General features: G+C 39.5%; 1 protein-coding gene across 5 annotated transcripts in view; it reads left to right on the top strand.

The window, feature by feature from the left end:
• The first annotated feature begins 12801 nt into the window (after nucleotides 1-12801).
• zc3h18 (zinc finger CCCH-type containing 18) overlaps nucleotides 12802-13755 on the top strand; it is a 65037-nt gene continuing 64083 nt past the window's right edge. For 4 of the 5 annotated variants that reach the window (XM_038270221.1, XM_038270219.1, XM_038270220.1 and 1 more), the window contains exon 1: nucleotides 12802-13004. The gene's annotated coding sequence lies outside the window, so the exon portion shown is untranslated. Of the gene's footprint in view, nucleotides 13005-13032; nucleotides 13260-13755 lie in introns of those variants that run through there. The other variant, XM_038270218.1, reaches the window with a different exon arrangement.

Below are 13755 nucleotides of genomic sequence, written 5' to 3'. Positions count from 1 at the left end.
GGATATAGACACTTTCCTAATTCACTTATCTTATAAAACACCTGAACTGTTTTTTCGTTCTTTTTTCTGTCTTAATGAGAGCAGTGGGTTTTATGCTGCCCTGCAAGGCTTTAAACCTGGGTTTGAATGGAGACAAAGCCATTCTAAAGCACTTATCAAGGAGCTCATTATGAGCCTGGATCCATATTTATTTTTGATTCTGTTCATGGTGGAGAATCCTGCTTCACAGCAGCAGGTTGAGCCAAACATCCTCTAAATGTGCAGGGTCATCTTTGAGCACCATTTCACTTTTCTTTCACCAGTTCACCACAGTTCTTCCAGCAGTCCACACTTTCCCTGCTCTCTTTTTCTCCTTCTTTCCCATCGCCCGGCTTGCCACAGGTTTGCCTGCTGTGTCTAAAAGTAGCAGCAGCAACCCAGACTGACAGCAGCTCATTGGCTAATTTGGATCACTTGTAGCCTGGTGCTGGATGCTACGGATGGCTTTACCGTATTAATGGGAGAAGCAATGCAAGTGAAGTTAGACACTGTTGTTGAACAACATGCAGTAATTTATTAATGTTTTAAACCAGGTTGGGTCTGAATTAGCCAGCAGATGGGTCCGGATCCGGACCGCGGGCCGCTAATCTGTGACCTCTGGTCTATAGGTTTGATGGGAGAGAATTCAATAGAAATCAGTGGCTTATTATTTCCAGTTTTTAGAAAAAAAATTGTGGGGTCAGCTTATATTGAGGTGTGGTCTACAGTCCAGAAAATATGGTTGCTTGATCTCAACTAGAGTCACTGACTGTTCTTTCTTTAGACAAAATGAGAGAAAAGGAAACCAGAGTCCCGTGCGATAATTTGTCCGATATTTTGGCCGAAATATCCGATATGCCGATATTTTAAAACTCATGTAGCCGATAACCGATATCGATACCGATGTTAAAGCTGGACAAAAATAAGTAGTCATTGAAAATAGCAGTTTTGTTATCCGTTTCTGACACTTTGAAAAATAATATACTCAAATAAATTTTCATTTGCTGATATCAAATTGATTTTTAAAAACGCGGTATCGATCTATTTTACTTTCAAAATCTCGTGAAATTTCATCGTTCTGTTACAAACTCTTGTGATATTTTGCAAATTCTTGTGAGATTTTGTTAGTAAAATAGATCGATACCGCGTCAATATATCAACATATAAAAATATGGCAAAATTTTGTGAATTTTCGGGGGATTTCGTAGCATAACGATGACACATAGCAATATTTCATTAGTAAAAGAGGTGTTTTTAAATGGCAATATATCAGCATATGAAGATATTGTGATATTTTAATCTATCAATATTTTTTCCCTCGTCTTTAGAAGTTTTTAAGTCTGTAAAAAAAAGTAGTTTTTGAGGAAGAAGTAGTATTTAGTATTTTTTTTTTTTTTTATAGACTTTAGAAACTCAGAAGTTGATCAAATATCGGGTTAAATATCGGTGGGGTGGCCGATGTCCGATATTCAGTTTTAAGGCCGATACAGGCCGATACCAATAGGGGGCCGATTATATCGTGCATCCCTATTTAGAATCACAGGACTGCATAATATAAAATGATGCAGCCTAATAAAATGGACAAATGCTTCTAAACAAGAACAAATGTGGTCATTTAGTGGTAAACTGGGTCTGGATAACAGCTGATGAGCAAAACTCCTCTATCAGTCTGGAGAACTCAGAAAAAATAGTTTGTACCGAAGAGAAGATTGGAGACAGGAGAAAAATGAAGAATGAGACGTTTTCTCCTAAATTACTCATACGAACGATTTAAGAACAGTTTTTCAATGAATCATTGTCATGCAGAAAGGGCCTTAGGGAAAGAAATGAGTGATGCTTCAGCTAATTTCTACCTGAGATGATACAGTTGGAGCTTGAAGAACATTTCTCTGTCAGTCTGGATTTTTTTTGGATTAGAAAGAAAGAATCTAGAAGCTTCTGTGTTCTTGTTAAGACTCCTGTTTACAATGTTATCCCATGAGCTTCGGAGCCTGTTTAAGTCAGGTCAAAGGTCAGAGCTGATTGGCCTAGCAGATTGAAAACTCTCTTTTTAAAATTACCAGGCGATGCAGTAAAATGAACAAAGTCTGCAGAGAAACTCAGACGCAGAGATGTTGTGGAAACATTGAACTCCAGCAGAAGCTAGAAGGAAAGCGAATCAGGGCAATATCAGGACTGACTCTGCTGGGATTTGTATTTTCCATCAGATCCACACATGGAGCTGTTCAGGACGGAGGCGCTGTAATAAGAAGCTGCTATCTCCTGGCGCTCTGTCGGTCAAACACAACAGCAGACTAATGAAGTCCTTTCCTGTTTGCTAAGATGCTCAGAGAGCTGTTCAATCCTGGTCAGTCAACGTGTCTGATGTTCTGAATTTGGGCTTCAGAGGAAATTTAAGATGATTTCAACCTTCAGTTTCACTGCTTTGCTGTATAAATCCTTTCCAGGGTGTCTCCACTGAGCTCCACATTCCTCCAGCTAGAGGAAATTAACTCAAAGAGGAAAATCTGTCACTGAGAAACCTTCTGCTGTTCAGTTTTTCAGGCTAGCTGGTATTTCTCCGAGGTTGTTGTGATTTTCTGTAAGGTTACGCTGCATTTGCCCTGAGGGACTGAGGAGGAGCATGGGTGTAGATTAGGAAGAAAGGGCTTGGAAAAACGAACTTTCCCCCAGTGGCTTGTCGTTAATGATGACTGATGGGTTCAGTAGCTGACGGGGCCTGCAGGGAGAGAAGAGGAATGAGGTTGGAAACCACCTGAAGGTGAGAGATGTGAGGAGTCATCCAGGGTCCATTTCCCCCATAGGAGCAGGTTGTCTGGCCTTCAGATAGAAGCAGAGATTTTGCACTGATGACAGCTGTGGACTTTAAGTTCTCCTGTTTATGTTTGATTTACTAGTTGTGTCACCATTTTGAAGGCTTTTATTCATATTTGGTTTCCGTTTAATTGGAATCTGCTCTGTGTCTGTTTTAGACAGAGGTCCAGAAGCTCATTTTGAAATTTTCCCAAAGGAAATGTTCAGCGCAGCCAGGAATGGAGCAGGTTCAACCCAAAGTCCACCAGGACCCACCGGCATCCTCTGAAATATGTCCTTAATTCTACGTTTTATTCTCATGTGAGTCTCTGTCATACAGAGCTAACAGGGCAGACCTTTAAACGTTTTAATATAAACCAGCAATTTGCAAGACAGAAACTGAAGCTGAACCAAACTGAACTGAGTTTGACAGCTCTGTGCAAAACCATAAGCTTTAAATTCAGTAGAAGAGGCTCTAAAATGAATGTGATGTACAATGCATCTGTTGTTTTTATGGTTCCAGCTCAGTCGCACAGCAGGACTTTGACGACCTTAAGGAGCAAACATCTTCAATAACATCCCTTGGTTTTGACTGAAGAGGTTGAATGTTTTCCTACTTCTCTGGTTTTTCATTTTAACCAGCCGACGAGTCACTATTCCAAATGTTTGTCTTGACTCTAAATGCTGAGCACATCTTCAGAACCATAAACTTTTAGAAACACAGTCAAATGTTTTCTCTGAGTGTTTCATATGCTGAGATCATTGCTGTAAAGTCCATACTGCCATCTAGTGGTAGAAAGCCGGAGGAATCATCAATTAACTTTTACTAAAATTCAGTGAAAAAAAAACAAAAAAAACATTTTTAAATAACATTATAGAATAGAATAGAATGGAATAGAATAGAATGGGGTTAGGGCTATCCAACACCCTGGGGGGGGGGAATTGGATAGGAACTTCAACACCCATGTATGAAACGACAGTGACAACTGGAGGGGCGTGATCTGGAGGAACAGCCCCCCCATGTCATAAGGCGGTACAATTGGACCCAGTATTCAAGGTGAGACAGTCAATAGGAAAGTTTAAAAAGTTTATTAAAATAAAAACATAAACAGAACAGAAGCGCGGAGCAGTTGTGGATATGCGGACCTGCGGCTACCACAGAAAGGGGGCAGGGCACCACCCAATCACTGAGACTCTGGTTTAACATTTCAGTCCATCCTCCCAATCATAGGAAGGATAAGCCGATGCTCTGCCAACGAGATGCAGCTCTGAGCCTTCCAGAGCGTCCCCGGTGCAGCAACCCCAGTGAGCAGGCAAGACTCCGATCCAGGACAGGGATTCAGATTTGACTGGAGTAGTTCTAGAATTCAGGAGTCCGCAGTCCGGACAGGAGTTCCGATCCAAACTGGAATGTCCAGATCCGGGTTCCAGGAATCCAACAGAGCCTAAAGGCCGATTCAGAGTCCCATGCTTTGGGCGACCAGCTCAGACAGAAATGCACAGTCACAGACAGGTAGAATCCAGCAGGAGTCCAACCGTGGTTCAGGCAAAGAGATCAGATGAGTAAAGACAGAGCCAGTTGGTGAGAGGGAACGGAATCGGGAAATCAGAATCCCTAAGGTAACGTTGAAATGCTCTCACCACTGGTTACGGAATAAACTCTCCTGAATACACTAGCTCCAGAATAATCTCCTCTCTGGAACAGGGACATGAACTTTGGACTAACTAAAACAGAACCCACAGACACCGAACAGAGAATAAACCGAAAGAAAACAAACAATGATCTGGCCGCAAGAGCTTGAACTGAGCCCAATATAAAGGAACAGACGCAGGTGAGTGAGATCAGTGATAATTACAGACCGGGAAGAGTTAGGCAGATGAGTGAAATTAACAATTAAGGCCAGCTACCAGGGCAGATCATGACACCCTACTCTGAAACCGAGCAATGTTTCATTATTGGACTTTGGTGCAACTCAACTTTGGTGTAAATAATGAACACCATGTTCAATCATAAGCATGTCCATTACATCTGACCTTCAGCCGCAGTCTTGGACAAAAGAGCTGTCAACCGATCACCACTAGGTGGTGAGCTGGATGCGCTAGAAGAGGACAAAGCTGGAGAGATTTGGCAGAACCAAGCAAGTAGTGAGGGTCTGCTGGGGACATCTGGGGGAGCCCTTGGTCAGCGACGTGTTCAACTCCCACCTCCAGAGGAGGCTGAGGACATGTGCTCTGCCTCAATTGGCGATGCGGCTGCCAATAGGTGTGTCCGTAAGCTCTGCGGTGCCTGTTGTAGCTGCAATCCCCAAACTCGGTGGTGGACACCAGCAGTAAGGGATGCTGTCAAGCTGATGAAGCAGTCCTATTGAGCCCAGTTGGGTTGTGGGACTTCTAAGACAACAAGCAGGTATTGTGAGGCCAAACTTGCACTGCCTGGACAGTTGCACAGGCAAAACTCAGGAAATGTTGTCGGGCTGTCTTGGCAGACACGCTTCTTCAACATCACATGGAGGTCTGGGACACAGGGCCCATGGATTGGCAGACTGGGGTTGTGGTTCCCCTGCATAAGAAAGTGGACTTTGTGGGTGTGTTCCAGCTATAAAGGAATCACGCTCCCCAGCCTCCCCAGTAAGACCTATTCTAGGGTCCTGGAGAGCAGAATACGGATGATTGTCGAACCACAGAGCCTTCTGGTTTTCCTCCTGGCCGGCTGGCCGAACTCTGAACCAGCTCTACCCCCTCTGCAGAGTCCTCCAGGGTTCATGGGAGTTTGTCCGACCACATGTTAATGTGCTTAATGTCAAATGCCTGGAAAGGGCACCCGGTCTCTGCAGAGGTTCAGGAGTTAGGTCCACATTGCCAGCATTAAGTCAGGCCTATTCCCAGTCCATGTTGGACTCAGATAGGGCTCTCTGGTACCGGTCCGTTTAGAACCTTTATGGACAGGATTTCAAGGACGAAGCCAAGGACCAGAGGGGATCTGGTTCAGGGACCAGTGGATCTTGTCTCTGCTCTTTATGGTTAAAGTGGTTCTGCTGGCTCCCTGATGCAGAGACCTACATCATGCACTGGGACAGTTTGCAGCCGAGTGTGAAGCAGCTGGGATGAGAATCAGCTTCTCAAAATCCAAGGCCAAGATTGTGGTTCTCGAACAGAAAAATGTAGCAATGAATGGGTTGCAGCGGTCTGCTGTTGTTCAGACATAACTGTGCAAAAAGGCAAAGCTCCGATTTAGCGGTTGGTCTACATTCCTACCTTCAGCTATGATCTTGAAATTATATCAATATTGAATGATATTATGGATCCAAGTGGCTGAAATGAGCTTCCTCTGCAGGGTGGCTGGACGCTCCCTTAGAGAGAGGTAGAGAAGCTTGGTCATTAAGTAGGGGCCAGGAGAAGATCTGCTTCTCCTCCACATCAAAAGGAGTCAGCTGATGAGGATTAGACATCTTTATCTGGTGCCTCCTGGATACCTCTATCTGAGTGGTTCCAGGCATGTCTCACCAGGAGGAGGACCAGGGGACTACCCAGGACACCATGGAGGGACGTGTCTCTCTGCTGGCCTGGGAGCACCTCAGGCTTCCCCCAGCAGGAAGTCTGGGAGTTTCTGCTCAGACTGCTGGCGCCGTGACCTGGTCCTGGATGAAGCGGAAGACGAAGAAAATAGAAATGCCCATGAAAATACAAAAGGCAAAAAGTATAAAAACAATAAATTAATGAAATCTTGTAAAAGAGGGGGGATTTTAGGATGTCCCACTGTTCTAGAATTTGTAAAATCCATAATACACAAATTCTCAAACAATGATTTTATTTTTCCAGAGTCCTGCTGTCTCCCACTGACTTCTCTGGGTAAGGACAGGAGCACCAAATTCAATTCTATCCAGTTTATTGATACAGCGACAATTCACAAAACAGTTAATCTCAAGTCACTCTACAGAGACAATTGAACCAGATCATACAGTCAGATTGGCTTAAAGTTTTCTATCTAAGAAAAACCAGTTGAGTGCATCGACATTAACTCAAAGGCAATCCGTCACACTAAGCACAGTTAACAGGGAGAAACCTCCAGCAGAAACAGACTCACTGTGAGCGGCCGTCTGCCCAGGCTGACTGGGGTTCAAGGAGACAGAAGCAGAGATACAAAAGGCAACTATAACAGGCGGCCCATCCAGGAAACACACAGCCAGGCAGACAAGCTCGGAGCCAGCTCCCATGTCAGAGGATGAAGAGAGCACATCTAGCCAGTCACAGTCAGAGAAACAGGACTACACTGAAAAACAGGCCAAGATGCTAACATGTTTGTTAGCATTTAGAATCCTGAGAAAAAAGTCAGAGTTCTGAGATTAATGTCAGACTTCTCAGATTAAAGTCACAATTCTGAGAAAAAAAAATCTGAATTATGAAATTAAAGTCTGAATTCTGAGAAAAAAATCTGAACTATGAGATAAAGTCAGAATTCTGGGATTAAAGTCAGAATTCTGAGAAAAATCTAATCTATGAGATTAAAGGTATTCTAACTTTTTTCTCATATTATACTAAAATAAAATGTTAAAAATCTGTTTTTGTTTTTATTTTTTCAGTGACTCTAATCCTCTTCCGTATCTTTATAGACTAGACTAGAATAGAACAATTCAGAAATTCAGAATATAAATTCTGATTATAGATCAGATTTAGTGTCTTGGGGGGGAAAAGGACACAGAAGGCGGTGATTGAACTCAACAAACAAAGACGGCGGTAGGAGCTAATTTGGCGGATCACATAAGCTGTACATTGACTGTAGTAGCATGGCTTCTACATCAGGAGGAAGTAGTGGAAATGAAATGGAGTGGATGTTATCGAGGTCAGCAAGAATGAAAAGAGCAATCAGAAAGAGACATGAAAGGGCAAGAAGTTGGTCGGATGAAAGTGAGCTAGGAGCGGAAGGAAGTAAAAGGACAAAAATAAACCAGAGAGTGAGTTCACGGGAACAAGATAACAGTAATACAGAAGTGGAATACAAAGTTGTGGTGGAATTTCAGCAAGAAAGGGGTTATATTCATCCGATAAAGATAACCAAAGCAATAGAGGAAGAGATAGGGAAAATCAAAACGGCCAGAATCATGAACAACAGAAAAGTGATAATTCAAGCTATCAGTGAGGCACAACAACAGAAGATAATCAAAATGAAAACTCTGATGGGAGAACGAGTTAAATCACATATACCAGGTTTTATGGCAAGGTTGAGAGGAGTAATCTCAGGAGTTCCACTTGAAATGACAATGGAGGAGGTGAAGAATGAAATCAAAGGAGGGAAAATAACAAATGCCACCAGGATTAAAAGCAGAAGAGAAGGGGAACTCAAAGACACTATGGCTGTGATATTGCAGTTTGAAAATAACATGCCAGAAAATATACAGCTAGGATTAATGAACTATAAAGTTAGAGAGTACATCCCGAAACCGCTCAGATGTTTTACCTGCCAAAGAATGGGACACATTGCAAAAGATTGTAAGGGAAAAATTAGATGTGCAAGATGTGGAGGACCACATGAATTTGGAAAGTGTGACAAAGACGCCAAAATCAAATGCTGTAACTGTGGTGGTGAGCATAGTGCAGCCTATGGTGGATGTATAGTTCAAAGGGAAGCTAGAGAAGCCCAGAAAATAAAGATAACAGAAAGAGTTTCTTACGCAGAAGCATTAAAAAGAATAAAGAAAGATAGTAAAAGAGGAATGAGGCTGGGAGAAGCAGATCAAAGTTACACTTCTCAGAACACAAATCAAGGAATGAATGGTCAGAGACAAATACTAATGCCAACAACAAATACAAATAATACATGTTTACATAAATGTAAAATAGAGGAAAATACAATGATGGTGAAAAAAGAAAACTTTGTAGCATTTATATGTCATGTTATTAATGTTACAGTCCAAATGAAGAAGAAAAGTGATAAAATAAAAGAAATAGTAACAGCAGCAGGGAGATTCCTAGATATGAAAGAAATTCAAGCAGATCAAATACATACCATTTTGAGTGCCACTGAAATAACAGAAAATGGTCAGGATTAGGATACAAGCTTTATTGATGGTCATTCATATTCTACAATGGAATGCCAGAAGTATAATAGCTAATGGACAAGAATTTAAAAAGTATATTTATGAATTAGAAGTAATACCAGATGTAATATGTATACAAGAAACATGGTTAAACTCAAACTTCGATTTTAAAATTCCTGGATATAATATAGAAAGACAGGATAGAAGTAATGGTAGTGGCGGAGGATGTGCCACTTTAATTAAGGAAGGAATTGCTTACAAGAAAAACTCATTAAATAAAAAAATAGAATGTGTAAATATAGAAATATTTAATTTAAGGAAACAAGGAAATATTAAAATCATTAATTATTATAATCCGTGTAAAAATCTAGATAATGAAATATTTAAGGAAATAGGGAAAATACATAGAAGAGAAGTTTGGTGTGGAGATTTTAATGCTCACAACAGTCTATGGGGTAGCAAGAAAACGGATCATAATGGTGAAATAGTGGAAGAATTAATGGATGAAAGGTCATTAGTTTGTCTTAATAATGGAAAAGGTACAAGAATAAATATACATAAAAATTCAATCTCATGTCTAGATATTACATTAGTATCTGACTGTCTTGTTAGTGCATGTGAATGGGATGTAAATGGGGAATCTACACTAGGGAGTGATCACTTTCCAGTGAGTACAATAATTAATGATAATATAAATAGACAAGAAGAGTTTACATTAATAAGATGGTGCTTTAATAAAGCTGATTGGTTTAAATTTAAAACAAAATGTGAAGAAACAAGACATATAGTAACATTAAAAGGTAATATTGAAGAGTGTACAAATCAAATAGTAGAAAATATTCTAAATGCTGCAAATTACAGCATACCAAAAATAAAAGTGAAAGGTCAGAAGAAAGTAGTTCCTTGGTGGAATAATGAATGCAGTAAAACTATTAAAGATCGTAATAAAGCTTTTAAAATACAACAGAAAAATCTAACAATCGAAAACCTTATTGATTATAAAAGGAAAAGAGCAAAAGCTCGGAAAACTATAAAGGATGCAAAAAAGAAAACGTGGAGAGACTATTGTTCATCATTAGGTTCAGAAGTTAATTTACAGAATGTGTGGTCAATGTTTAGAAAAATGACGGGGAAAAAGAACAATGTCAATATTCCATCCTTAGTCAGAGGACAGGAGGTATTGGTTTTAAATAAAGATAAGGCAGAGTTATTAGGAGAGACATTTGCGGCAGTTCATAGTGGTGATCACTTGACAAATACCCACAGAAGGCAGATGATTCAAAAACTTGGAAATCATAAAAACTCACTAGAAAAATGTCAAAAATATATGTCAACATTGGATATGAATATAACCATGAAAGAAATAAAAACAGTATTGAAAGGGACAGGGTATTCAGCTCCAGGGGAAGACCAGTTATGTTACGCTATGTTTCGACAGATTCCGGAAGTAACACTGAAATTAATATTAGAATTATTTAATAAAATATGGAAAGAAGGAACAATACCAAATAGTTGGAAAAGGGCAATAATTTTACCATTTAATAAGCCAGGTAAAGATCCTTCCTATCCAAATAATTACAGACCAATTGCTCTTACTTCCCATTTAAGTAAATGGATGGAGAAAATAATGGTTAATAGATTAGGATACTATCTTGAGAAGAATAATCTAATAAATGGATATCAATGTGGATTCAGAACTGGAAGATCAACAATCGATGCTCTAACTAGAGTCAGTAATGACATAGAGAAAGCTTTAAAAATGAAGGAAATAATGATTATAGTATTTTTTGACATAGAAAAAGCATATGACTCACTATGGAAAGAAGGATTACTTATAAAAATGAAACAGATGGGAATAGGTGGGAGAATGTATAATTGGATAGCAAATTTTCTACTAAATAGAAAAATAAGAGTAAAAATTGGGAATGACTATTCAAATGAATATAATGTTGAAAATGGAATACCACAAGGTAGTGTAATTAGTCCAATTTTATTTAATATTATGATCAATGATATTTTCTATGAAACTGATAAATGTATAAAATCTGCACTATATGAAAGGGAAAAATATTGTAGAAAATATTAAAAAAGCAATTAGTAAAGTTGAAAAATGGTCTTATGAATGGGGTTTCAAATTATCAGCAACCAAATCTTGCTATATGGTTGTCACAAAGAAGAGAAATATTAATATAGAAACAATAACATTATATGGACAGACTTTAGAAAGAGTAACAGAATATAAATATCTAGGTTTATGGTTGGACAGTTCTTACTCATGGAAAACACATATAGATAACTTAGAAACCAAATGTAAAAAAGTTATTAATATATTAAAGGCTGTGGCTGGAAACAATTGGGGGGCAGATAGACAGTCATTATTAAGCATATACAGGGCTCTAATGAGAGCAATAATAGATTATGGCAGCATTATATATGGAGCAGCAGCTAAAACATCATTACAAAAAATAGAAAGATTACAGTGTAGGGCTTTACGAATATGTACAGGAGCAATAAAAACAACACCTATTAATGCTCTATTAATTGAAAGTGGGGAAACTCCACTTGAAATGAGGAGAATTAAATTAGCTTTAGCATATTGGATGAAAATTAAAAGTAATATAGATAATCATGTGAATTCAACTATTCTGCAAAATTGTTGGGAATATGTGAAGTTCCAAAGTAATGGATTCGGATGGATGGTTAGGAAATGGATTAAAAAGTATAGACTAGAAGACAAGGAAATAGCTCAATTTAACCCAATTAGCGTTATTCCTCCATGGCTAATACCTGAGGTTAATGTAGATTTGCAAATCAATACAATGAAAAATGATTGGAATATAAATGAAATAGGGATAAAAACTGATATTTATTTAAGAACTACATATAATAATTACCTTAAAATTTATACAGATGGTTCTAAAAATCTAAAAGGTTATGTGGGTATAGGAATATATATCCCAGAGTTTAAAAAATGTATTCACAAAAGAATATCAGATCAATTGTCGGTATTTACAGCAGAAATGGTGGCAGTTATATTAGGCTTGCAATGGGTGGAGGAGATTCGACCAATCAGGGTGGTGGTGTGCACAGACTCTAAAGCAGTAGTGGAAAGTATTAAGGGAGAAGGAAATAATAGAAAAGATTTGGTATTAGAAATTCATCATATTTTATTTAGACTATATAGGGGTGGCATTGATGTTTGGTTTTGTTGGGTGCCGGCACATGAAGGAGTAAAAGGCAATGAAAAGGCAGATAAATTAGCTAAAAGGGCTTTAGAGGGGGAAATAACGATTTCAATTCCTTTTGGAAAAGGGGAAGGGAAATCACTTATTAAAAGTAAAGAAATGGAGGAATGGCAAAAAATATGGAACGAAGATAGGAAAGGAAGAAGATTATATGAAGTGCAAAAGTCAGTTCGAATTCGAAACATTAATGAAAGAAACAGAAGAGAAGAAATAATAGTTAGTAGATTAAGAATAGGTCATACCTACTTAAATGACATGCTTTACTTAATAGGGAGGAAAAATAGTGAGAAATGTGAGAAATGTGGTGAAAAAGAAAATGTAGAACACATACTGATGAACTGTAAGTTATATGAACACGAAAGGGAAAAATTAAAGAGAATAGTTAGAAGTATAGGGCATGAATGGAATCTTAAAGGAATATTAGGAAATGAAGGAAACATAACAGATATTCATAAACTAAGGAAAGCATTGTTTTTGTATCTTAAGAATACAAAATTAAAAAATAGAATCTAATAGATGTGAAGTAACGCTGCTACACACTCATGTACAGTAGGTGGCGGTATGCACCTTAAAGTTGCTTGTGATCCGCCATAATAGAAGAGAAGAAGAAGAAGATTTAGTGTCTTGAGCTCCGGATGTCGTGCTGCGATCTGTTCCAGTTAAACTGATCTCAGACCAGCTCTCCTGCTCGGTCTGACTCCTCCTCTTTTCCCGCTCCGCTCCGTCGTCTGTGGATGACGCGGTGCTAATGGCCGCTGCTGCTGCTCGCTCATTTCTGAACGTTTCTGCCCTCTGCCACAGCGGCTGAAGTTAGAGCGGGAATAAAGTGACCGTAGAGCGGTACTCCGGTACCAGTGGGAGGGGCTGTCGTTATCGCTGCAGATCCGTCAGTAAAGAAGTCCGGGTCAGAAAGGTGACTGAAAAAAAAACAAACTGTTAGTTAGCCGTTAGCCTAGCTCCAGTGATGCTACAACGTTAACATGAAGATGACGAGTTTTCCGCGACGAAGTCTACAGAAAGTTCGTTTCTAAGTCGTTAAGCTCGACCGGTTACATGTTCCTTACCCTGGAGGACGTTTGCGGTTCGGTCCGGGCTGTTTGGGTTCGGTTAGCAGTCTGTCTGTGCGACTCCAGGTTCTGGGCCTAAGCTAGCTTGACCAGCAGCCATTGTAAGTGTTACTGACTGTTTTCGCTGCACGACATCATGTGTAGCTTTCACAGACATACAGCCTGTTTGATTGGAGGCTGAAGGTTGAGCTGTGAGCTGGAACCTGCAGCCCACGGCTAACAGCCTGAAGCCAATGCTTGTTTCTTGCACTTTGCAGCGAAAAAAACAAAAATCATGCATGATGGGATCAGATTGAACATTTAGGCTCCACTAATTCCTAAAGTTTCCTAGTGTGGTCTTCTCAGGGCTTTGGTAGGTGTATACAGGTTTGGATCCCTGCTCAGGAGGAACATCTGGACTGTCTGATTTCATTGAAGTCATTCTGGTTTCCAGCTGTCAGAAGAACTTGCAGAACATTACCTTACATTTTCACATCAGGGTAGCATTAGGGTAACTAGTTGCTGTTTTTCTTACACTGTTTGAAATGTTGTGCATTAGTAGGAAATTATCCACTGTGCAAGGAAGATATCTAGAAGAACTTCTCTGTGCTGCTTTAT

This window comes from Cyprinodon tularosa, unplaced genomic scaffold, assembly GCF_016077235.1.
Source record: "Cyprinodon tularosa strain WSP-4 unplaced genomic scaffold, ASM1607723v1 ctg756, whole genome shotgun sequence".
In the NCBI taxonomy this organism is placed as follows: domain Eukaryota; kingdom Metazoa; phylum Chordata; class Actinopteri; order Cyprinodontiformes; family Cyprinodontidae; genus Cyprinodon; species Cyprinodon tularosa.
The sequence above is the reverse complement of the archived record's forward strand: the minus strand, read 5'-3'. Positions and strand labels throughout refer to the sequence as shown.